At 48.5% G+C, this 23,807-nt stretch overlaps 1 long non-coding RNA gene across 6 annotated transcripts in view; it reads left to right on the plus strand.

The window, feature by feature from the left end:
* Window positions 1–10,514: 10,514 nt before the first annotated feature.
* The window catches only part of LOC101787898 (uncharacterized), a 33,362-nt gene continuing 20,069 nt past the window's right edge, over window positions 10,515–23,807 (plus strand). Inside the window, exons 1-2 of one of the 6 annotated variants that reach the window (XR_010044581.1) lie at window positions 10,515–18,843; window positions 19,809–22,982. This is a non-coding gene — a long non-coding RNA (uncharacterized LOC101787898). The other 5 variants (XR_010044580.1, XR_010044582.1, XR_001202353.3 and 2 more) reach the window with 5 other exon arrangements.

A 23,807-nucleotide genomic window follows, 5' to 3' on the forward strand; every position in this document is an offset into this window, starting at 1 on the left:
GAGAGGAAGCCATCTAAAACAGTAGTGAAGGGATGGGGAGTGTATGGATTCTGGAATATGCTGATTTTTCAAACTTTGGTGCAGGTTTCAAGGTCCTTTTCATGTGACCTCACTTCCTGGTCTCTTTAGTTGTGATGTCGCAGAGTGCAGATGTCAGTGTGTGACTCCATGAAAGAAGATGTAATCGAGGGGAGGAGCTGGGGAGGGCAGAAGGTAAGGTGAGGTAGGGACAGGCGTCCTGGGGCTGTGCCTGCATTTTCGTGGGGGTCAGTGAGTGCGTATGCCTCCACTTTGCTTCTCAATGTTCTCCCCGGTGTCCCATACATTCACTCAATTTCTCTAATTTGGGCAGATAAACATACATGTTTTGGATAAGCTCAAGTTATACAATTAAGAAAGCGCATCTATTTAGAATAAATAGCATTCAAAAATGGTGTTGAGGTGCCCCTTTAAAAAAATGTTCCCCTCTCTTAGTGGAAGTCACTGGGGAATAGGTTATTATTTGGCAAATTTTTGATGTTCTAGTTCAGGTTCACTGCTTCCCTTCTCCTGCAAGTGACTCAGATGCCGCCTGAGGCTCAGGAATCAGGTTCTAGGTTACTGCTGTTTTAGCCAGCAGCTGGGGCCGCTGAACCTGAAAGCCTGGGAGGTTCTGTCCAATCATGGTAAATATTTGAATGGATCAAGCAGGTGAGTGTGTATATATTTAGAAACTACACCCAACAGACAAAGGACCTCTGGGTAAACCTGTCTTGCTCTTTTCTGGCTCAAGGCGGAGCACACCCAAGGTTACATCCTCTGGTGCCTGATCCGCTGAAACCACTTCCTTCTGCATCCAGGGCTGCCCACGCCCAGCCATGGTTTCCTGAACAGGCTCAGGAACTGCAGGTCACTCCTCTCAGGGCCTCTTGGTGACTTATGCTTCTCTGTCAGCATTCCAAAGTGTTCCTTTATGTCTATCCTAGACTCTCTTCCCTGGTTTGTGTCCTCCTTCTAGAGCCTGGCTTCTTCGTGGACTTGAGGGTCTCAAGCCTGGATGGAGTTCCTCTGTTGTGCTGGCAGCCACTGGAAATTTAAGCCCAATACGTTTTCAGATTCCTTTTCACAGAACATAAGGAGTTTTGAAAACAGGTGCTTCTTTTGTGTGATACTGAAGTTTTGTCATATCACTACCATTTATTAACATCCATAGGAAAACACCCCAAAATGTGTATGTATGTCTTTCAGATTTCAACAACAGGGGTGGAAGGTGCTAAAATCTGTTCATATTGGAGATTATTGATCCATGTAGATCAACGTTCATCTTTTCCTGGCTTTTAAAATTTTTTGTATGTGTTTTAAGACTTTGGGGGGGAGTAATTTTTATATTCACGTATAACATACATACAGACAACTGAACAAATCATGTGTGTCATGTGTGCATAGCTGTAATCAGGAAAAAATGCTGTATATTACTTAACCCAGGGAGTTTTTAGGTACTAATCACACTCTAATGGTGGCCACTGATTTGACTGCTGATATCTGAGAGTAGTTTTGCTTTTTCTTCAGTTTCCTATGAATGGAATCACAGTGTTTCTCCCCTGACTTCTTTCATTATGTTGGTGACATTTATCCATGTTTTGTACAATTGTATTTTCCATTCTCCATGCAGTATAGTATTCCATATTATAAGTAGATCATGATTTATTACCTCACTTACTGCTGATAGATGTTTGGATGTTTGGATGGCTGTTTGGATGTTTGGACTGGGCAAATTTTGGCCGTTACAGATAATACTGCTGTGAATGTGAATGAATAAATGCGCATATACACACATGCATAGACTTCCATACATGTGTATATACTCACCTGGGCATGTGTTGTTTAACTACAGGAATTTATTCAGAGAAGTTCCTTGCTAGGAGATTTTGGTGCTTTATGATTATCATAGATCATATTTATAAAACCAAGACAGCTGTGATTTTACTAGGTGACAGAATCTTATAGGATCAGTGTTGTGTGTTGTGGTCTGGTCTATATGATCATATGGCCTATAAGTTTCTATGACTATAAAAACATACATATCTGTGAATATAAGCACACACGTGTGTATGCATGTGTATACACAGTATGGGTGTGCATTTCTGTTGGGTATATATTTAATGAGGTTGCTGGATCAGAGTTTTAATAATATCATGCCAGAGTAGTTGTAACAGTTACTCTCCCACTAGCAAAGCAGGAAAATTCTGATTACTTTAAGTGCTTATCAGTATTTGATATTGTTTTACTTTTTTATTGTACCCACTTCATTGTGCCTGTTTTGATAGCCATGGAATAACATTATGTTGTGGTCTAAATGTACATTTTAATGATACTTCCACTTAGGTAGGATTCCTCATTTGCCAAGTTCCTGTTTATATTTTTTGCTTATTTTTATATTGAGTCTGCCTGTGTTTGTCTTACTGGTTTGTAGGAAGTTCTTTATATTTTGCCACAAATATTTATTATAGTAAAAGACACTGCCTCATCTCCTTTCCCTCTCTTCTCACAGTGCCCAGAATCGCTGTGCTACATAGGGAAGTTGTGCTTACCAAAGCTGCTGTTATATTACAACCTGGCTCATATTAAGTGTTCAGTAAGTACCCGTCAAGTGAAGGAATTTGACAGTGGTGAGTTAGGTAAAGTCTCTATCCAGCAGGGATGTTTGTCCTGGCCATGGGATGTGTTGGTCTGGGAGGCATTTGTTTTCACACGGCTGTCTTTGCCTCAAACAGTACCAATCTCTGAGTGGACACGACAGTGAACATTTGTAGAATAAATGAATCAGTCACTGCAGATTGCCCTCCATTGAGCAGACTAGGGAAGCTCAAAGGGCACTGGCAGGATGAGGGCCAAGAAAGATCCATCGGTGGTGATGGTCAGGGATATTCAGGGTCTGGGTGGCAGTGTCCTGCTTGTCCTGCCCCAGGGAGGTCTGGTCTTTGGTAGCAGCAGGCCAGGCTATCCCAGTTATGGCCTGTCAGGTCAGTAAAGGTCTCAGCAGGACTGCAAGGCTGGCAGGATTCAAGGTCAGGTAATCCCAAGTCACAAGGTTGCAAGCAGGGAATGTTTTGGGCAGCTGGAGAGAGCTGAGGAGTGTTTGCAGCCAGTCGTGGCCATGGCCGTGGCCGTCGGCGGGCTGGGCTCCCCTCCTGAATGAGGCCTTTCTTTTCGGGCAGTTAACGGTGCCTGGGAGGAATACACCAGACTGAGAGCCAGACCTCGCTCCCTGGCTGGAGCCAGCAGACGCCTTCGGGACGTCTTGCCAGCGCCCTCACTTAACAGGTGAGGCGACAGAAGCTTGCACAGGGTTGATCAGCAAGTCCAGGCTCAGCCCTGGGAAGAGGCACCAAAGAGCTGTTCCTGCCTCCTCCCATACCCTGTCAGAAGGGAGAGCTTCTGGGACAGGGTGAGGAGGAGGGCTGCTAATGGTGGAGCTTCAGTTCGGGGTGCTGGGGGAGGCCAGTCCAGTGATCACTCTCCAGTGAGCCTGGAGGATGGCGGTTCAGGTCGGGGAGTCTGAAGGAAGATGCTTATGGGATGTATGCAGTCCAAGCTCTTTTTCTAGAATGTAGGTTCCATGAGGACAACAGTGCCTTCATTTCTACTAAAGTGTAGCATTCGGAAAAGAACACACAGGACAAGGACTAAAAATATGTTTTTATTAAGGTAAACTGCAGATAACATCACATGTACTGTCTTTCTAGTGTCTGGTATATTATAGTTTAGTAGATAAAGTACTTCATACAGTGCTGCAACCTTCAAGACCCTTTTCATCTTATGGAACGGACATTTGCCTTTCTTTGTCCCCCTACCTGAGTCTCTGGCAACCACCATTCTACCTGTGTCTATGAGCCTGACTACCTGAGGAACCTCATGCCTTAGAATCATATCGTACTGGTCTTTGTCTGGCCTGTTTTCACTGAGAATAATGTCGTCCAGGCTCATCTATATGGTGGCTTGTGTTAGAACTTCCTTTCCTTTTAAGAGCTAAATGATCATCCTTTGTATGGACATTTGACACTTTGCTTATTTGTCTGTCAGTAGATTCCTAGCAAGGACTTTTATATAACTAATGTGCTCACTGAGGACTAGACTGGCTTTCATAGGGAATTCAACAAGTAATTGTGGAATGAATTTTAGTGTGGCATGCCAAAGTGGATGGTCCAGCAGTTACTCAAGATGACTCGGCTGCAGGTAGGAAGACCCCTTCAGAGATGTAGGAGGAAGCTAGTGGTGGGTGAAACTTCTCCCAGAACAGGGTGGAGCAGTAGAAGCAGGGTTCCAAAGTCTGCTTAGATGGGAGCAGATGTGACAGTGACAGGAAAGGTGCTCTAGATAGTACTATCTACAATAAAATACGATAAGGGTCTGACAGGGGAATGATTAGGGACATTTCATCCAGAATCAAGAAGGACAAGATTTGGTGAGGATCATTGGAGATGGCACACCGAGGTGGACCAGGACTTGAGCTTTCTCTGTCTGACATTGTTACTGATCTCTGAAAGAAATTTATGCAAAGTTATGATGGTCCTGGTCATAAACCACAGTGAGGGGAAACACAGTGAAGTAGCCAGTGCTGGGCCCTCGGGGAGGCATGAGCACTAGGCACAGGTACTGCAATGGTGGAAACAAGATTGATTAGCATGGATCTGTCTGAGGCTTCATGAAGTCATGAACTTGAGTGTGGGCTTTGAAATACAGCTGGCCTCTGACTTGCAAAGGGAGAAGGAGAAGGACACCTCAAGTGGAGGAAGAGAGACAAAGAGAGAAAAAGAGCTTGGTGGAAGGGGTTGGAGTTACAGGAGACAGTGAGGAAGCCAGAAGAATAAGGCAGAGGCTACATGGGAAGAGAGGGACGCAGGTTTGGTGCTGATCTTACTTCCTCCCCTTTGAAGCTGATCAAGAGCTGCAGCTGGGGCGCTTGAGTGACCTGCATCTAAACTACATCCAGCAGAACTCGGCACCATATTTAGAATCACTGGTACCAGCACACCCCCAGGACAACCCAGGTCTGTCAGAGTTTTCTAACACTGACCCCGGCATTGTAAAGACCTTGCTGCGTGTGACAGACACACCTGACTCTGCTATCCATGTGGCTCTTTCCAGTTTCTGCTGGAGAATTCAGTGTTTATTGTACTTTAGCCAAAAGCCATGTTGAGTGCTGAGACAGAAAGTTTGAGAAGAAGAAGAAGAAGAAGAAGAAGAAGAAGAAGAAGAAGAAGAAGAAGAAGGAGAAGAGTTGAGCGTAGGCTGTTCCTAAACTTGCTGAGTCCAGAAGGGTTCTCTTTCTGCAGCACCTGCAACTCCTGGGCTGAAGTTTTGTGACCAGGAAACCTAATTCTTTCCCAACTCACCAACTCATTATCCATAGCTCCCTACACAATGCTGAGTTCCTGGTGCTCTGGTGTGGGGCTAGGTGGAAGTCTATACTCTCATATGTGTCTGCTTCTCTTGGTAAAGTTCTTAAGGACATACCCAAGATGACACCAGAGCTCAAGGAAATAATGAGAAATGACTTCTATGGATCATATTAGCTTACCTCCCCCAAATTCAGAATGCCCAGGAGTTACTTATCTTGAGGAAAATAGCAAGAGCACTTTCATGGGATGGCTGAGAAGGACCCAAGCATGTAGGACAGGGTATACGCAATGCCAGGACCCAGTCAGGTTACCCACCAGCATGGGATCCAAGGCAGAGAGCTAGAGGCTGGGGTTCAGTGGCACAGGGCTTCACCCCACTGCCTTCAGCTTTGAGTGCTGCGGAGGAAGCCAGGGCTCTTGAAGGGGTTGGGGGTCTCTGCAGCTTGTGCTGGGACCACCTCAGATACTACAGTTTAGCCCAGCCCATGGCAGGTGCTCTGCCAACCCAGCCTCATCTGGCCTGGCACCTAATGCAGTAGATGTCAAGAGCTTCATTTACAGATAACGAAATAGCTACAACAGCTGGATTCATTGCATGGTCACTGCATCCTGGTGCTAGTCTAAGGCTTTCCCACATATGAACCTAAGTGTAGGGTAAGCATAGTCATTCTACTAGGAGGTGAAGAAACTGAGTCTCAGAGAGATGTAGTGGCTTTCCTGAGACCACTCAGCAGACTCTAGGCAGCATCAGAGGCTGAGTCAGTGTGGCTCCAGCATCTACACTGTTAAGGGCCTACAGTTCCTGTGGGACACGTAAGAGCCTCTGTGGCTAGAGCAGAGAGGTCAGCTGCTGACCAGTGTCCTCCTCCAGCTGGTTTTTTCCTGTTGGATCCAGCTGCCCTGTGCTTCAGGGAGGGGCCAGCTGACCTGTCTTTGCCAGGAGGATTAGCCTTTACCGTGTGTCAAAACAAGCCAAACAGGAAAAACCAACAAACAGCTCATAATTTCCAGCCTGAGAAGCCACACAACCTCCTCTGCAGAGGCTGAGCTTGGCCGCGGAGGCCTGAGAGCCCCAGTTCTGTCCTGACCAAAGTGGACATGATGGAGAAGCCTAGGCTTTGCAGGGAGGGTGCTGTGGCCTGGTGAACTATGCTTGGTCTCTGTAGCTGCCCACATTCTCTGCCCTGTGGCATTGAACAGTGACCTTGCTAACCCAGGACACTTGGAGGATGCCTGGGTATGCCCCAGCTCTGCACAGCTACCTCTGGACCTTGGGTAGCACCAGCGACCCCTCTTGTAGGGAGAGTCTGAATTTGAGCAGTGGTTTCCAGAAGATAAGTTTGAGTTTTTTTTAATTGCAGTGGGACATTTTTCTTCAAGTAATATTACTGATAGGTACAGGATTTGAGACAGTTAACAACAGATGTGTAAATTTTCAGGAGCAAAAGAAAAAGCAAGCAAGAAGAGAAAATAACAGGGTGGTCAGGCCTCTGCAGATTGCTTCCAGAGCCTGCTGTGTTCTACTGTGGTGTTCAGCGTGGGAAGCCTGCTCCTCAGCTTGCTTTGGTCCTTCTGGTCTTATGGAAGCCTGGGAATTCTTCAGTGTCTCTCCGCACTGTTGTCTCCTGCTTTCTCTCTTTCCTTCTGATGATTTCTAGGTCCTTTTCTTTTATTAACTGTTTCAATCATTCAGTTGCCTTTACTTTGTCTAGTAATTAGCCTAAGAAATTTTACAGTGTTTGAACACGTGACATTTGTATATGTATGTAGCATGTGTTTCCATATACATTTATATGTGTATGTACATGCCTGTACACATGCATAAACCTGCACACACACAACCTTTCAGTAAGAGCTGTGGGTTAATTACATAGTGCCTGGTATGTAACAGGTCTCTAATAATAGGGGTCTTTTGTTTGTTTGTTTGTTTTCTTTTGCTTGGTGGTAGGGATTGAACCTAGGGCCTTTGCACTGAGCTATATCCCTAACCCCCCCTTTTTTTTGCTTTGAGACAGGGTCTCTTTCTGAGTCAGCTTCCCAGATTTCTGGGATTACAGGCATGTACCACCATGCCTGGCTTCCCATGAAGGTTTTTAAATCATGGGGTAACCTTCCTTATGCACCTGAGCATCCTGCCAGGTAGGTACTCAGTGAATAGCATTGTGAATGGCTGTATGGTGTGATATTTTCTGTACCTGGGAAGTCCAGAATTTGACATTTGACTCTGCCATATATATTGGCTTTATGTCTTTGGGAAATACATTCGACTCTCCTTATCTGTCAGGTGAAGATGATAGTATGTACATTCCGTAGGTATTTATGGGTCCCAGCTATATAATAGGCATTATTCTAGGGGCTGGAAGCACTATAGCTGACAAAACAGGAGGCCCTGTCCTCATGGAGTGTGTACCCCAGCCACTGTTGTGGGAAGAGAAGGAGGAGGGAAGAGGCCTGCCTCCTTGGGCAGAGGTGGACCTGCACCTGGTGAGGGGTGGCAGTAAGCTGGAGGTGTCTAGTGGTCTCCACCTGTGAGGGCCACGAGACACCCTGTTGGGATTCCTACTGTAACTGGAGGAGGAGGAAAGACTGGGAGTCAGGCTGCAGGCCAGGCGCCCTCACCTTGTGCTGCCATGTGCAACCCCGAGCTGTACCTTCTGCTCCCTGTCCACAGTGGACCTGGAGGAGCAGAGCGAGGTGGACAAACCCAGTCCCCAAATGCCCACATGACATCATCTAAAAGGGCATCCACTCCTGCCCAGCCTGCCGAGGGGAGGGCTGCCCAGCTGGCAACAGAGTGCGGACTCTCTTAACCATGCCAAGAGTCACAGCTACACAGGGACAGAAGGAGGGGACCATGCAAGACACCCAGAGGTACCCTCCCCAGTTGCTGCCAGAAACAGGACTGGAGCACTGTGGAGCCCCCAGTAAACCTGGGGTTGATTCTCTCTGCATGGCCTGGGAGAAATGGAGATGCTAAGTGGATTTCCTGTGGATTTGTCACACCATGACAGTTGGCTGTTGCTCACATGTGCGTCCCCTTCTGCCTGCTTTCCTACAATAAGTGAGGGAAGCCTTTGGTCACATTTCACTTTCTACCTGCAGCAGCTCTTCCCTCTGGGGAGTCCCTTGCCCCCAGGACATTATCCCGGGAAGTAGAAGGAAGTTGCCGTGGCCATGGCCATGCATTCGGGGTTTGGCTTTATTGTGAGCATGGCCACCCTGCTGAGTCTTGGCACTGGTGCCAGCCTCTCTCCCACAAGTGACCAGTCTGTGGAAATCTGTCCTTCACTTGGGGTGATTTATTTTTTATTTTGTAAGTTGACATCTGCAGTAAGTCCTCGAATCAGAAACATTTGAGTTGTGAACTTTCACAGGTGTCCCGTGTGACACTCACTTTGCTGGATATGAACGAGTCGAACTTACAAGTGTTTTCCCAGAAGGGAGCTCGTTCCTAAATCGAGAACTGACTATAATATCTGTGCACCCTTGTAGGATACAACGCACAATGATCAACTCAGGGAAGTTGACATTTCCACCTCCTCAAACATTTATCATCTCAGTGTGTTGAGAATGTGAGCTCTTAGTTATTTTCAACTAGGTAGCAGATTGAGGTAGGCCTTAGTTACTGTGAGTGCTGCAGGACACTAGAAGTCATTCTCCCCATCCGCCTGTACCCTGCTGCTCCCTGCCCACCCTCTGTCCACCTCGCCCTCCCCCAGCACCCTTCCCAGGCTCCGCTAGCCACTCTTCTGTTCTCTGCTTCTGCCAACATTTTTAGCTTCCACATCCAGTGAGAACACGCAGTACTTGTCTTTCTGTTCCTGGTTTATTTTACTTCGGCACAGTTATCTCCAGTTTTCTCCACGTTGCTGAAAATTTCAGGGGTTCATTCTTTTAAAGAGCTGAGTAGTATTCTGCTGTGTTTATATGCCGCATCTTATCTATTTTGCTATCCGTTGATAGATGGCCTGGTTGATTGACTGGCTCACCCATCCAGAATAGTGCTATAGCATCATAGGCATGCAGGTATCTCTGAGGTGATTTTGAGTAAGTTGAACTTGGCTTTTGTTTTGTCTCAGCCTCCTCTTCTGTGAAATGAGGTTGATAGTACTTGCGCTCATGGTAGAGGGCTACTGAGAGGATTAAATGGGCGTGTAAAAGGGCTTAACACAGTGTCTTGCCCATGCCCAGTGCTCTTCTGTGATGCTTGTTGCCTGTCACAATTGTGTAGCATTGATGGGCTTACTTGATTTGCACGTCATGACTACAGGCTTGCTGTCAATAGGCTGTGTCTGATATTACTGTAGTGTTATTGCTAGGCTTGGTTCCTGCTCCCTGGTAGACATTCAGTAAAAGCGCGTGAAAGGAACTTGGGGTGCAGGCTGAGAGGGGGCATATAAGAGGGGAGCCTGTGGAAGAGGCAATGAGGCGCAGACGGTGGAGAGAATAGGGGAAACTGAGGTTGGAGGGAAGATTGGGCTCACTGTATAGAGGGATGCTGGGGTCAGGCATAGGGGAGCCATGGCAGGTTTCAGAGCAGGAGAGGAATGTGATGTTCAGAATTGTAGAGGAGATAATGACAGAAGTATCTAGCCTGGATTGCAGAAGAGAGAGTTAGCAGGGTGACGGGGAAGCTGCTGGGAACACATGGCTGAGAGTCACGAGTTGTGCAGGTGGCAGTGGCCCATCTGTACCCTGCCCCTCCTCAGCCTAGCACCAGGAGCCAGGCCAGCAGGCGGTGACCTTCCCTCCCGGCCCGACTGGCCCCGGCTCTATGCTGGTCTGAGTGCGTCCGCCTGGCTACCACACCTTCTGCAGGTTGCCAGGTGACTGCAGCCGGGGCCGCGTGAGCCCTCTTGCCAGCCCCAAGCTGCCACTTCTCCCTCACTTCCCAGTCTTTGTGTGTGCCTGCATATGTGTGTATGCATGTACGCGTGCCTATGTGTTTTTATTATTTTCGTCTGAAAGTGAGAAACAGCAAGGCTGCTGGAAGTAGGCCATGTGCTTTCGTTTGCTCTTCTCACCAAGGACAGGCGTGTTCCCAAGCCCCGGGAGCAGAGCCCCGGGAGCAGAGCCCCGGGAGCAGAGCCCCGGCCACAGGAGGAGGAGGAGGAGGAGGAGGAGGAGGAGGTGGAGGAGGAGGGTGTGAAGCTGAGTGTGGCAAGGCTGCGCCCTGCTTGGAGGACGTGGTGTGCTGGCCCTGCCACCACCCGCTTGGCTACCACATGCCTGGCCTGGCGGCCATTTTGTCCCTGGCCGGCCATGACAGCTCCCACTCTCTCTGCTCTCTGCTTGCCTCTGAGGTGTGCCTGGAGGGCAGACGCTGTGTCCTTCTTGCTGCTGTGGCTGGAAGCCTGGGTCCGGCCTCCCTGGTGGAACATAGTCTTGGTCACTGTGACCTCATAACATGGCCAGACTCCCTGCCTATGGCACCAGGCTTATTCTTGACATTTGTGTCCTGCGGTTCTTGTTGAGGCATAGGGGACACAGTGCCTGGGTCTTGAGAAAGATGCTTCCTACATGGAGCACCTGCTGCCTCTGCTGGTATCTGGTAGCTACAGTGACATGTGTGCTGAGTTGAAGGGGAACAGAGCATGATGGAAACCAGCAGCCCTTTCCTGAATGTTCACTGTGTGTCATGGAGCATGCTAAGCACTTTGTGGGTCTTATCTCACTTCATTCTCATGTAGTGATGGGCCGAGGTCAGAAATGTGGTTCTGTGGAGGAAGAAAGTCAAATGAGGTGGAATCAATTACCTGCCACAAGCCCCCAGCTGAGGGGAGTGTTTCTGACTCCTGAGGCCCCACTGTCCATCCCAGTGCACTTCCTTCTTGTGACATAGGTGCCCAGAAAGCAGGGTTTAACCTGGGTTTCGTTACTGAACTCACTCAGCTCATCGACTGAGCCACATTGGCTGGGTCACCTAGCTTTTCTCATTTGTTCATCTATAAAATGAGAGTACTTGTGTATATTTAACAAGGCTTCTGCAAGGGGTGACGTAAGGTAATTTGTTACAAAAGTGCTTTGTAAACTAGAAAGGGCTACACAGCCATTGCATCTCATTTAAATGAGTCAGTAGTAAAAACTTACTTAAAAATACGTGCCGAGAAAGGTCCCTGTGCTTTGGGCTTTTGGGGAAGGAAATATGTCTAGTTCCTGCTTCTTGTCGGGATTCTTGGATATGAAGATGGGGCCTGGGTCCTCAGTAAGGGAACGATGTCCTGCATGGTGCTGTGGGTAAGCGCCTGGGCTTGGAGCCCGGCTCCCAGCTGTGGCTCCTTGGACAGGTTCCTCCAGTCCCCGCCATGATGGCACCAGCTCCGTGGTGTAGGGAGGGGCCTTGCACAGGCTTGCAGGACGAAGGTTGAAGTCTGTGTTTGTGATGAGGATATTGCTATTTGGGAAAATAAAATAGCAAAGTGATACTCGTTGGGGACTTAGCTTTATTTGAAGGCTTTCCTGGGGCACGAGGATAACATTTGTGCCTGGGGGAGCTGAGGGCTGACATTCTAGGGTGGCCTTGGGGGAAAGTCAGACCCCAGGGAAGGATACAAATCTCGTAGGTAGGCCTCCTGCAGGCCCCAGGAGGTGCCTATGTTCTGCAGGTCAGCTGGCCAGAACCTCTCCTGGCCTCAAGCAGGTTACAGATCACAGAGAGGATCAGTGAAGCTTGTGGTTTTCATCTTGGTGGAGAGCAAAGTTTGATCAGAAAGAGTTCCTGACATTTGTTAACATGTTGCTTGGTTCTGTATGAGAAAGACAAGGCAAATGGGAGGAGTCCAATGTCAGGGTGGGGGTAGGAAGGAGGGTGCGTGTGTCTGGGAGGGGGCTCTCTGGGATGCATTTCTCCTACCGAGAGCTCTAGAGTAGTGGAAGGGGATGAAGCAGTCACCTGGGACCTTGGCGTTCTGTGACCCTGACAGCGGTGTTCAGAAATAGGCCCTGTGGGCGGCATCCTACGTTCCTATCCCCACATTCGTTGGTCTGTGTGTCAGCGATGGCTGCCGGACTTGATTGCTCGATGTGGTTGGTGGCACAGAGGCCATAAGATGCTGCCCAGGCCTCTGAGAAGCTTCCTAGCAGTGAGGCTGTTTTATAACTGTTCTCAAATCATGTCAGCTCCAGAAGCTATTTTAGGAATGCCTTTGGTTATGAACCATATCTTACGTTTAATTTTGATTCTCTTTTCCCTCATGTCCTGGATTCTGTAGCGACATCCACAAACAGTGTGCCTGGCATGGTTGTAGGTATTGGAAATACTTAGTAAAATTGGGAGATACTGGTCAGAGCTCATTAATTCACTATACCAGGCACCTAGAATGTCTCTGAAGGGCTTTAGGCCTCCTGTCCACGAGTCGGAGGACCCTAAGATTCTGTCTGGAGTGAGCTGTCGAAGTGGAGGGATTTGCTGTCTCCCTGTGGGCCTGTGTGTGCTCCTGACAGCAGTGAGGGCTGCAGCCCCGCTGGGAGGCCCTGAAGGCACGTACGCCTCGTCCCTCCTCCCACGTCTAGTGCCCGAGAGATGCCTCCCCTTCCTCCTCTTCTGCTACGATACAGGTGGGGAAGGACAGTTGTGTTCTTAACCAAACCTATAGTTTGTAGCCAGAGGAGCTGGTGGTCTTTGATTTGCTGGGAAAGTGTGAGATGCTTATGGGGGGAGTTAACTGATTTCTGTCTCCTTTTGTAGCTCACTTGAGGCCACAGGGAAAAGCACCTGGTGGAAAAACCTTCCAGGGCTCCTAGTTTTAGCTCCATAGTAAGCTGCCTCAGTGCTCTCCAGCCAAAGGGAGAGAAGAGTGCTGTGTTCATGGCACCATAGATTACTTTGAAACTGCTGGGGGACCCTTTCTAGAAGCTGGAGTTGGGAGAGTGAACATGTGTTTGATAAGTCCAGATCAAAGGAAGGAGAAAGTAACAGAAACCTCAGAGAGGTGCAGTGTGGGCGGTGAAGGGGCTTGGATCAAGTAAGCCTGTTTCTAGTGTTTGCCTGGGACTTGGGGAGGCCTCATCCAACCAGTCAACACGAACAATTCAATACTGCTCACAGCACAGTTTTCAGAGGAGTGAAAAAGCATTCTAAAGCTTGACCGGGGTCCTTGAAAAGTTCAGACCCTCGGTGGACAGATCAGATGCGCCCCATGGGACACAATCTGTGACAGCATATTAGCAAGCCCTGGTCATACTGGGGTTCCATGTGTTGTTGGCATTTGGACACAGAAGCTTAGTCATTGCAGCACATGTGGGCCTGCAGGATTTCCATCGATTTTGCCCAGAAATGAACAGAGAATACAAGTAGACATACTGCTTAGCTGAGTAGCGACCAGGGGCCTCAGATTTTATTTCAATGTCAGTGGTGTCCAAGAGCCTTCTCCCTGCTAGGGTTTGGCCAGGTGGAAAGGATTCATTCAGTGAACACTTGGAAAAGAAGCAGGTGAGCTTTGGAATGGATTCCCAGCTAAGGGAGAGGGAGCAGAAAGAGTAGTGCAGATGACATGTATGAAATGATTTAAAGCACTGCGCATTGAAAGACTTCAACAAAGGCTTTTTGATAGATTCTAAGATCAAGACAGAGAAACTCCTGAAGAAATTCCAGGATGCAGTGGGGGTAGAGACCAAGGTGGATTGGACAGTTCCGGGCAGCTTCAGGGGTGGCCTCTGCACAGGAGTCTGAAATCCTGTAGTCACAGAGTGGCCCAAGCCACTCTGGAGCAGGGGAAGAGATCGCTGAGCTAACGCTTGACTAATTAGAAAAACACAGCAGGATAGAGGAGGGGTTCTGGCAGGTGAATAATACTTACAGGCCTGACAGTGTTTACCCCAGAGTGGGGAGATTGCTAGGCACAGTGTTGTATATTTACATTTTTTTTGGTCTTTTTCCTTTTTATCGGTACCGGGGATCGAACTCACGACTGCCTGCTTGCAAGGCAGGTGCTTATGCCGCTGAGCTAAACCTCCAGCCCCCAGTGTTGTGTATTTAAATGAACATCCAGGGAAGCAGGTGTCGGGCTTTACTTCTGCGGACTTCAGGGCAACCCTGGGGTTTGTGGTAAGGGAGGCAGGAGTGGAGGTAGATGTGGTTCAGAGAACTGAGATGCTTCCCTGCCTTTTGAGCAGGAAAAGGTGTGAAGGAGGGGAGCTGGGTGACACTGTCAGGTAGAGAGCCCCTGCTGTGGGTCTCATGTTGTTTGTGTAAGCGAATGACCATTCTGTAGGGCTGCTCATGATGAAAACACTAGTGATGATCACCACTTGCTGACTTCTTGGTGGGTACCAGGCTCAGTTACTAAATGTTTTGCTCATGTGCATTTGTGTCATTTACTCAGCCATACTATGGAGAGAAGCAATGCGTTGATCAGCCCTACTTTATACATGAGAAAATTTAGGCCAAGGTGAGGAGACCCACCCAGATCCTGCCGTGTGGACTTGAGCCCAAGGCCCACTCTTGGTCTTGGTGCATGGTAAATCTAGATGGCGTCAGTAACCTTGCAGCCCCAGTGTACTAAGGTGTTCTTTTGGCTATTGTCCCAGCCCACTTGAATGTGGACAGAGGCCCTGTGTCATTTAGGGTAGGAAAGGTGGTGGTTGTGTTGGGTGCCCTTGCTGTCCACAGGGTTAGGGGGAGACTCAGGAATAGGCCTGTCCCACTGGCTGGCAGGCTGGAGCCTCTCTGAGAGTGTGCTGGGGAACACTGGGCTTGTCTTGGACTCTCAGCTGCTCATAGAGGCCTCTGTTCTCCAGCCCTCTGGTGACACACAGCTTTTGGAGGGTCCATTGGGGCTTCTGCCGTGTCTGCTTTCTAGAAACTTGCACTCATACCCGCAGGACACTCGCCTTGCAGGAACCTCCCTGGGAAAGCACGGGCCTGTTGGTGAAGGTGCCATTGCTTCCACTGGAGGCTGTGGGTGTGGCCTGCGAAGCCTATAAGGCCAGAGCATTATGGAAACAAAAGCTGAACTCAGAGTGGTTTGGGAATCCCCGTCCCGCTTGCGTTTGAGATTTGAGCTGTCTCGATCTGACTCAGTCAGGTGAAGTGGTAGTTTGTGCTGAGGTGGGAGAGACTCCATTTTTAAGTCATGGGCTCAGATGGTGTGGTCATGCAGAGGTCAACACAGTCTCAGGAGTCATTGGTGTGTAGGTGCTACATGCCCCGGAGACCTCTGTCCATGAGAGCATCAGGACTGTCCATGGGTTCAGGCCTGGGCTTGGAGGCCATGTGGCCAGGACTCCTGTGCCCCTGCCTATGTCTAACCTGTGGCACAAGTATTGGTGTTGCTGTTGAGGAACAAGATACGGAGGTCTCTGTTCTGACTTACGTGGCGCAGCCCGACTCCATCTCTTGAAATAATTTCCCTCAGATGACGGCCAAGATTTTGAGAGCACTCAGTCGAGAGGCACGTTGGGTTTTCCCCCACATCCCAGGAAGACTTGGTATCCTTGCATTTGGGTTGGTACTGGACGCCCCCTGGACCAGGGGCTCTGGCTGGTGACTAGAAGAGTGGTCTGGTGAGAAGAGCAGGTAGCAGTTCCATTGCCAGGAAGGGTTTTGCCTTAGGCCAAGCTGTGAGCCTGCTGGGCTAGGAGCTTACATTTAATGATTGGTGGCCTAGGAAAAGACTGACATTTTGGCTTCTTTTACTTTCCCAGGAGTGATAGGGTCAGCCTGGTCTGGATACTTTGGAGCCCGAATTTTTGGCTCAAGAGGCAGGCTGACTCCATGTCCAGGAGAAGGTGTTGACTTGTGACTGGACATACTGACCAGTGTCATCATCCCAGGCCAGCCATCCCCTGAATGTTCCCTGTCATGGTATTGCCCGTAGGTTTATTCTGTGAGGGACTCTTGGTGGTAGAGGAGTCTCCTCCATGAGGACCGGGAAGTCAGGGCCTGAATGGCCTTCACTCGTCCTGGATCACCCTGAAGTCCTGTGTTCTCAGGGCTGGTGGTTGTCGCCTGGCTCCAGCTCCCTGTCTGTGGTGGCTTTTTGTGTTGGCATTGCTGTCTCAGCTCTGCCAGGACCTACCCTCCAGCACATCCTGTCCTAGCCCTTGTCTCTGGGATTTTCACTTGGCATCTGGCACTGCACTGTGTCCTTGTGGTGCTTGTCGTCACTGCGGGGCCTTGTTTCACTTCAGCTCTGTGACCTACGTGTAAGTCCCGTCATCCGCTGGGGTGGGGATTTGATGGGGAAATCTCCACAGTGGCCCTAGGACACTTCCTCTGAGGCAGAAGTCTGACCGGAGCATGGTCGGCACTACTGGGGGCCCTGATGAGGAACTGTTTGTCTGTGAACTCCACCATCTGACCTTTAAATCACAAGGGCCTTTTTTTTTTTTTTGCGGGACCCCCTTCCCCAACTCACCAAGCCTGTTTTCATTCTTTCAGTGATTGTGTACATTTATAAAGTCTTGGTTTTTGTTTCTTTTTGAAGTTCCCCAAAGTTTCCCAAGATCAGAAATTTTTTTCCTACCAAGTATTGAACTGTCGCAGGAAGTTGGCCTCTCACCTGCTCCGCAGTGTGCTGGGTTAGCACTCCACCACTGAGTCACATTCCCAGCCCACAACTTGGCTTTCACTTGCTTTCCTTATTCCCTTGCCTTCTGTGCCTTTGACTTATGACCTGAGCATACTTGATCTTGTCTACTTCTTTAAGAAGCTAGGCTTGGTTGCATCTGAGTAGTGCTCACATGGAAGTCCTGGTGTTAACAGGCCTTTTCTTATGCCAGGTAATCACGGTCAGTGTTACCATCATCAAAATGATAACTGGGCTTCACTGAGCATTTCCTTTGTATTGGGCTCAATGCTAATGTTCTGTGTCTCTCACAATAAGGCCTCCAAGAAAACCCCTGTGAGGGGTTGAATAAAGCTGAAGTTAGAAACTTAGGAAGGTTAAGAATGTTCAAATTTATATAAAGAGTAAAGAGGCTGCATAAGAATTCAGATTGAAGTTTGTCTCATTTGGGAGTTTTTAACTACTTATGTACTATCCTTGTTTAGTAGTGTATAGCTGAAGTCTGGCTGGCCTCTATAGCATCACTAGTGATGATAGAACCCAACATTTCTTGAATGCTGAAGAGAGCTAAGCTCTGTGAAGAGTGACATATATCAGCCTATTTAATCACCACAGCCCAATGAGATAGATTACCCCTGCTTGGCTGATTAGGAAACTGAGGGTCAGAAAGGCCAAGGTAATTGACTATAGGTTGTATAGTTAAATAGTGTGAGCCAGGGAATTTGAGCTGTATGAGCATGTCCTCTTAATTCCTTATAGTTATGGCTTATAAATACACTTTTTTTACCCCATGTTTTCCTTCCTTAGCTCAGTTTGCTGTTCTTTGTCTGTTCTTCCTCATCTTTTCTTCCTGAGAAACCCAGGCTAGGACCCCTTCACAAACTATGCCTGTCAATGTGGAGCTTACTCCAAACCACTGACTCTTTAATTTATATTTTCATAATCTTAAAGGTGAGTCATTCTATTGCAGTGTAAGTCTATTTTCTCTTTCTTATTTCTGACCAAAGGAAAGGAACAGGAAGCCCAGACCTGTAGATATATCAGGACACCTGACGTAGGACACAGGACTGCTGAGCCGAGGGGAAGGGAGGCTGGTTTAATACGCAGTTCTGACTCTAGTGGAATATCCACAAGGGAATAAATAAGTCTTGACCATATATAAAAATAAATTCCAGCAAGATCCTCAATCTAACCATGAAAATTAAAATAAGGCTTCATATACAATATGGCAGTATCTTACAACCCCGCGATAGCCACACATTACTTATAGGAGACGCAGAAAACACTCACTGTAAAGGGAAGACTGATAAATTGAATGACATTAAAAGCTGGAACTTCTGATCACGAAGACACCAGTAAAAGTGAAAGCAAGCAGTGGTGAGAGAATACATGCAGTACCTCTGATTGACTCATATTCAGAATAGGGAAAATAACTCTTAACAAGCCCATGAGAAAAAAGAGCCCCTCCTTCTGGGGAAATTGAGAGTCCTATCTTGTACCAGCTCCAGGTTTTGATCAAGGTGTCCTCATCAGTGACACAGCCTGGTTCTGCCCCCGGGAAGGGGCTAAGCCATGGGTCTCCTGTTGCTTTGGTGGACAGTGGGCCTTCATTTCCCACGAGCTGCTTCGCCTCACTGCATATGATGTCCCAAGGACCTCCCTTCTCATGAACGTTCATGCCTCTTCCTCTTTTCCTTTGGCTTGCTAACTTTTGATCCGCTATTTTGAGAATATTGCTCTCCGGCTTCTTTTTTCCCCTTCCTTTTTCATTTCCCTTTTTGTACCGTCTTGTTGAACCTAGAAACTTTCGGTTATAAAAACTCTGAAATTTAATCTCTGTCTTTAGGGAAGTAGGTTGTGCCATGGGCCTCCAAGGCTGGGCAGTGACCTGAAAGTTAGTGCCTCTCTCCAGAACTGTCATCTTGGTTGTGCTCAAGCGGCTGAACCCTCCAAAGGTGGGTGGGAGTTACTTATCAAGGACAGGGTAAGCAGTGACTTGGTCATGGTGCTGTTTCTGCAGGACTCTGTGCCTCGGGTGGTGTTGGGATTATGATAATCCTTTTCAACTTTGTCACTGAAGCCCTGGACAGACCCATGTGGGTGTCTCAGTGGGGAAAAGCCAGTGTATCAGCATGAGTCCTTGGGCCTTCTGGGGGGTCAGGAGTTTAATGGTATCATACATACTTAAAAGTAACTCAGATACAGCACTGCACCTGTGGCCTCGCGTGTAGGGCTGGGTCAACCACTGCCCTGAAAATTCTGGTGTTCCTTGCTTTCCTCTCTGCCTTTCCTCTCCCCACGTAACAGCATCTGTGTAGTAGGTTCTCCTTGAGTGTATTACTCTTGTTTATTTTATTGAATTCCTCACTCTGGCAGTGCTTGTTTCCTCTTTTCATAGCAAAAGTATTAAATTTTGAATCTGGAGGACAGACTGGAAACTCTAGGTATGTTTGACTTTTTAAAAATTTTTTGACAAGTTTAAAAACCAGGAATTTAACATAACAAGGCTTGATTTTTCCTCTTATCCTGGAAAACCTGGATGAGTTGAACTCTTTGGGTCTCTATTCCCAGATGACCGTGTGGGGGAAGAGCCTGAGACTGGCTGCCCATGTGGTGTGGCGGGTCTCTTCCCTCTGCACGTTCCTCTCCAGCCTACTGCTCCCCTGAGGGTGTGGGAGCCAGTGATTTTCAAAGTGATAACATGGCTTTTATGGGGTATCCTGGGAACCCAACCAGTATGATTCATAGTATTTCATTGGGAAAGTGAACTCCAGCTTTCAGAGAGTAGATTTTTGAGATGCTAACATTGCACGTAGGGTCATCAGCTGGCTTGTTGGCCCACATCCTGTATTTCTGCCCTGTATGTTGGCCTCACACTTAGAAGGTCCATAGTAAATAATTCTCCTACTGGGATCACCAGTTGTCTGCACTGTCCTAGGTGATAAAGAAAAATGCCATCTTGCTGTGGATGTAGACGTGCCACTTCCACCTGAGACTGAACTGCTCCCTGGTTTATCTGGAGCACTCGGGTAGCTCCAGATATCTGCACAGAGTATGAAACGGTCCCTGCACCACCACCCTGCCCTGAGAGCCTGGATTCTTTCTCTGTGTGAAGCCCAGTCCCTGTAGAGCCGGCCTCAATGAGGAAATGAGAGGACAGAGAGGCTGCATGAAACCTGCCTTTCTGGCAGATGCTTGCTGGACAGGAGTTCGTGGCCAGTACAGAGTGCTTGCATTCCACACCCTGGACGAGGGCGGTCAAAGTTCAACTCATTGCTTTTAAAGAAAAAAGAAAGAAAGAAGAAAAGAAAGAAAGAACGAGAAAGCAAGCAAGTAGGCTTGTTTTTGGCATTTGGAAGTTTTGACCCAGATCACTGGGAGAACTCACAATGCTCAGGGAGACGTTCAGTGCCTAAGGCCGGTAGCTACAGAGGCACAGTGAGCCTGTGAGCCCTGGGGCTGGAGCTGAAGTCCTGCCTTTTTTGAGTTTGCCCTGGCCTGGCCTTCTCTCTACTTTGGAGTTATCTTTACCCCCTGAAACCAAACACTGCATGTGGCACTCTGTAAAACTGCTTCCTTGTCGGCTGGAGCATGCTTGCTAAGTAAACATCCTTCCATGTTTTTGGATCTGAATTCATTTTTGCTTCCTGGTTGTCTCTTTTGAATTTTTCTTTTCCTGGTGCCCTGCAGAATCAGGTTAATAGATGGAAGACCTAGAATTGGACAGAGGCGCCTAAAAATGACTCTTTAAATACTAGTAAATTTGTAGGAGGGGTAGCGGGATTGTGGGAAGAAAAAGATTGAGACCAAAGGTGAAACGAAACAAAACTTCCCACAGGGTGTCGTCATAATGTTCTGCAAGTCACAGTTGGTCCCTGCCGCACTACCCTGAGAGTAGGACTTCTCTCTGTACAGGCTTGAGCCCAATGCTGCTGGGGGTTATAGACCACAGTGGCCTCTTGACAAATTCTGTGGCTGTGAGTGTCCCTCCTCTGACCCTGGGTTGCTCTCATTCATCTCTCATGACTCTTTCGCCTCCTCAAGTCCACCCACCCGTGACATCTCCATTGCCATGGCACTGAGCAGCCACGTCATTTGCCAAGTTCACGGGGTGATGGCCCAGCACTGTGGAGCCTGCTTCCCTCTAGTGCTCCCTCCTGAAGGAGGAGGCTCCCTGGCAGAGCTCGGAGCCCTTTGTTTATTTGATCCTGGGCTCTTGGATAAATCAGGAATGTCCTGACATGAACTTAGGCATGTTTTTCTTCCATGGAGAAGGAAACTATGGCAAATAGGATTTGAGTAAGCAGAAGACCATTCTGGGGGACTGGTTTTAGTGCCATCAGGGCCACATTCCTTTGGTCATCAGACCAGTAGGTGACTTCTTTATTGGCATGCTCCACCCTAGAACCCAGAAGGTGTGAATTTAAAGCATTTTCCCCCCTACTGGGAGCCTGGCACAGAGCCTCTGGGCTTCTTTTAAAACCATGGACTGCCATGGTTGTCTTCCAAGTGGTCCTTCGTTCTGCCGGTGAGAACTTGGCCCAGTACAATTGCTTGACGAAGGCTGCTTGGAAAGCTGATGTGGGGTGAGAGGGCTGCCTGGCCTCTCACTCATTTGTGTTCCCATAAGATTCTTGATGTAGTGTGCTTTATGGATCCACTGCCCCTGGACACAAATGTATCTTCTACGTCTGGTCAGCTCTAGGTTCCTACAGTGCAGCTGGTTGCATGTGTGCATCCTTTGCGCATAGCTGGGTGGGAATTCGAGAGTTGAGAGGTGTGTCTAGGTCAGGAGAGTTCCTTGGGTTAATATCTGAGCCGTTTTCAGATGTATTGTCAGTCTGGAGGGTCAGGGAGGTATTGAGGACCCTGTGCTTTGCTGCACGGAGCCCGTCAGTATCCACAGCCCACCTTTGTCCATTTTTGAGGGTCAGTGGAAATGCTGCCTGCCCAGGAAGGGGGTCAGCACCGAGCCATGTGGGACGAAGAGCTGGTGAGTGCCCATCTTAACTGGGTGCCTGTCCTGGAGAGAGGAACCCAGGCACTGGCTGCTTGAGGTCCAAGACTGGCAGTCGCTATGTTTTGCTGCTTTTCGTGTTGTCAGAAGGCTCTTCTTGGGAACAAATGACTCAGCAACCTGAATCTCTGGTCTGTGTGGCCTAAAAGTGCCTTTGGGGAAGTAACTGGATCTGTCTACCTAAACTCTAAATTGTGAACCCTGAAAGAATGGAGATCCAGATTGGTTTGACTCTGTTCAATTTGGTTTTTCAAATTCCTGCCCTGATAGAAGGATCTCACTTTGTAGGGTTTGCAGGCAATGTTTTAATTACGCCTTTTATCCTTAGGAAATTCCAGGGAGAAAAAGGTCCTGGTTGGTGGCCAAAAAGGCAAAAACAACAGAAATCAACTCTACAGAAATCAGCTCTAACTCTAATTTTGGATTTGTCTGTGGTAGAAGTTTAATGGGATGGTGGTCTCAGGATAAGGACCAGTTTTTTTCCCTGTGGCTGGGGAAACCCATGTGGCTTAAGAAAAGATGATGCAACATTTAGCCTGGGACAGCCCTGTCTGGGTTCAGGGGCTACCACTCAGAGAGAAGGAGGCTTGGGACTGGGAAGTCTGAAAAGCACAGTTGAAGCTACAGGGAACATGGGCCTGTGTGTCCCGTAGCAGTGAGGTGCAAAGAAGAATGGCCAAGGAAGCAGAGTGTAGGCACAACTTTTTTTCTCTTCTCTTCTTTCTTTCTTTTCTTTTTTTTTTTTTTTTTTTTTTTGTCTTGTTTGACCAGCCTTGGCAGTGCCCTGCAGCTCTCCAGGGGAAAAGCTGCAGTTCTGCTCTTGCAACACAAGGAGCAGACTGGAGAATTTAGATCTGCGTCACAGAGCTCAGAGAGAGAGAGAGAGAGAGAGAGAGAGAGAGAGAGAGAGCGCGAGCGCTCGAGCAAGCGAGCTCCGTCGATAGGTCTGCTAGCAACAGCCGTGCTGCAGCAGAGAGAGAGAGAGAAATCAAGAACCAAGTCATAGCAACACCGGGCACTGGGTTCCACGAGCTCACTTGCCAAGCCTTGAGATCTGCTGGAGCCAGAGGCCTCTGGGTAGTCTGGGCTGAGGAGATGTCACGCAAGGTGGCACGGGCGGTTCCCGTGGGGAGGAGTTGGGGGGGCAGGGGTGGGAGCAAGAGGTTGTGGGGCGACAGCAGAAGGTTTAACGGGACCGGATTCTGGAACATTCGGGACTGCGGCACCTCACGGCTGGACGGAGATTTGGGTCTGCGCAGGCAACGATGGGTGGTCTGATGGGCTTCAGGACTTGATGGCGTAACCCGCTTCTTCCCCATGTATGTATCTGCCGGAATCAGGGGCGACGTCTGCATATGTGGGTGCTCTGCTTCTGTCATCTTCTTTCTCTCTTTTTGCTGGTTTTTTCCTCTCCGAGGGAGGGTTTTTTTTCACTTTAATTTCTTCTGACTGTCAGTTGCTCAAGCTTGACCATGGCAGAGGAGAAAGGAGTGAGCTGTCCCCTGCTTCCCACCTGATGCCCCAGCCTTTATCCTTATTTCTTCTGGTGGTCAGAAGGACTGATTTTCCAGGTTGTTCTGATGTTGGTGTCCATCTGTCTGCGCAGGGTTTATGTGGAAGGTGGGAAGTGAGTAGGAGGAGAGGGAGAAGGGTCAGCAGGAAGGCACAGCAGGGGCAGTCATTGCCAGGGGTTCTGTGGCAATCTGGGGCTGTTTAGGAGTGTGTGGTCAGGTGGGGTGTGAGTGAGGAGAAGTGGGGTAAAGCTGATAGGTTTGTCTCTGCGTAGTTGGGAAAGTGGAGAATGGTGACGCAGTCACTGTTGCGTCTCCTTCAGAGCTCTGTGGGGACAGGTAGTGAGACTCCCAGGATCTGTGGAACCAGCTGAAAAGGGTTAAGGATGAG

The sequence above is a fragment of the Cavia porcellus genome, unplaced genomic scaffold, assembly GCF_034190915.1.
Source record: "Cavia porcellus strain 051 isolate PalLab524CR breed Dunkin Hartley unplaced genomic scaffold, mCavPor4.1 scaffold_29, whole genome shotgun sequence".
NCBI lineage: Eukaryota > Metazoa > Chordata > Mammalia > Rodentia > Caviidae > Cavia > Cavia porcellus.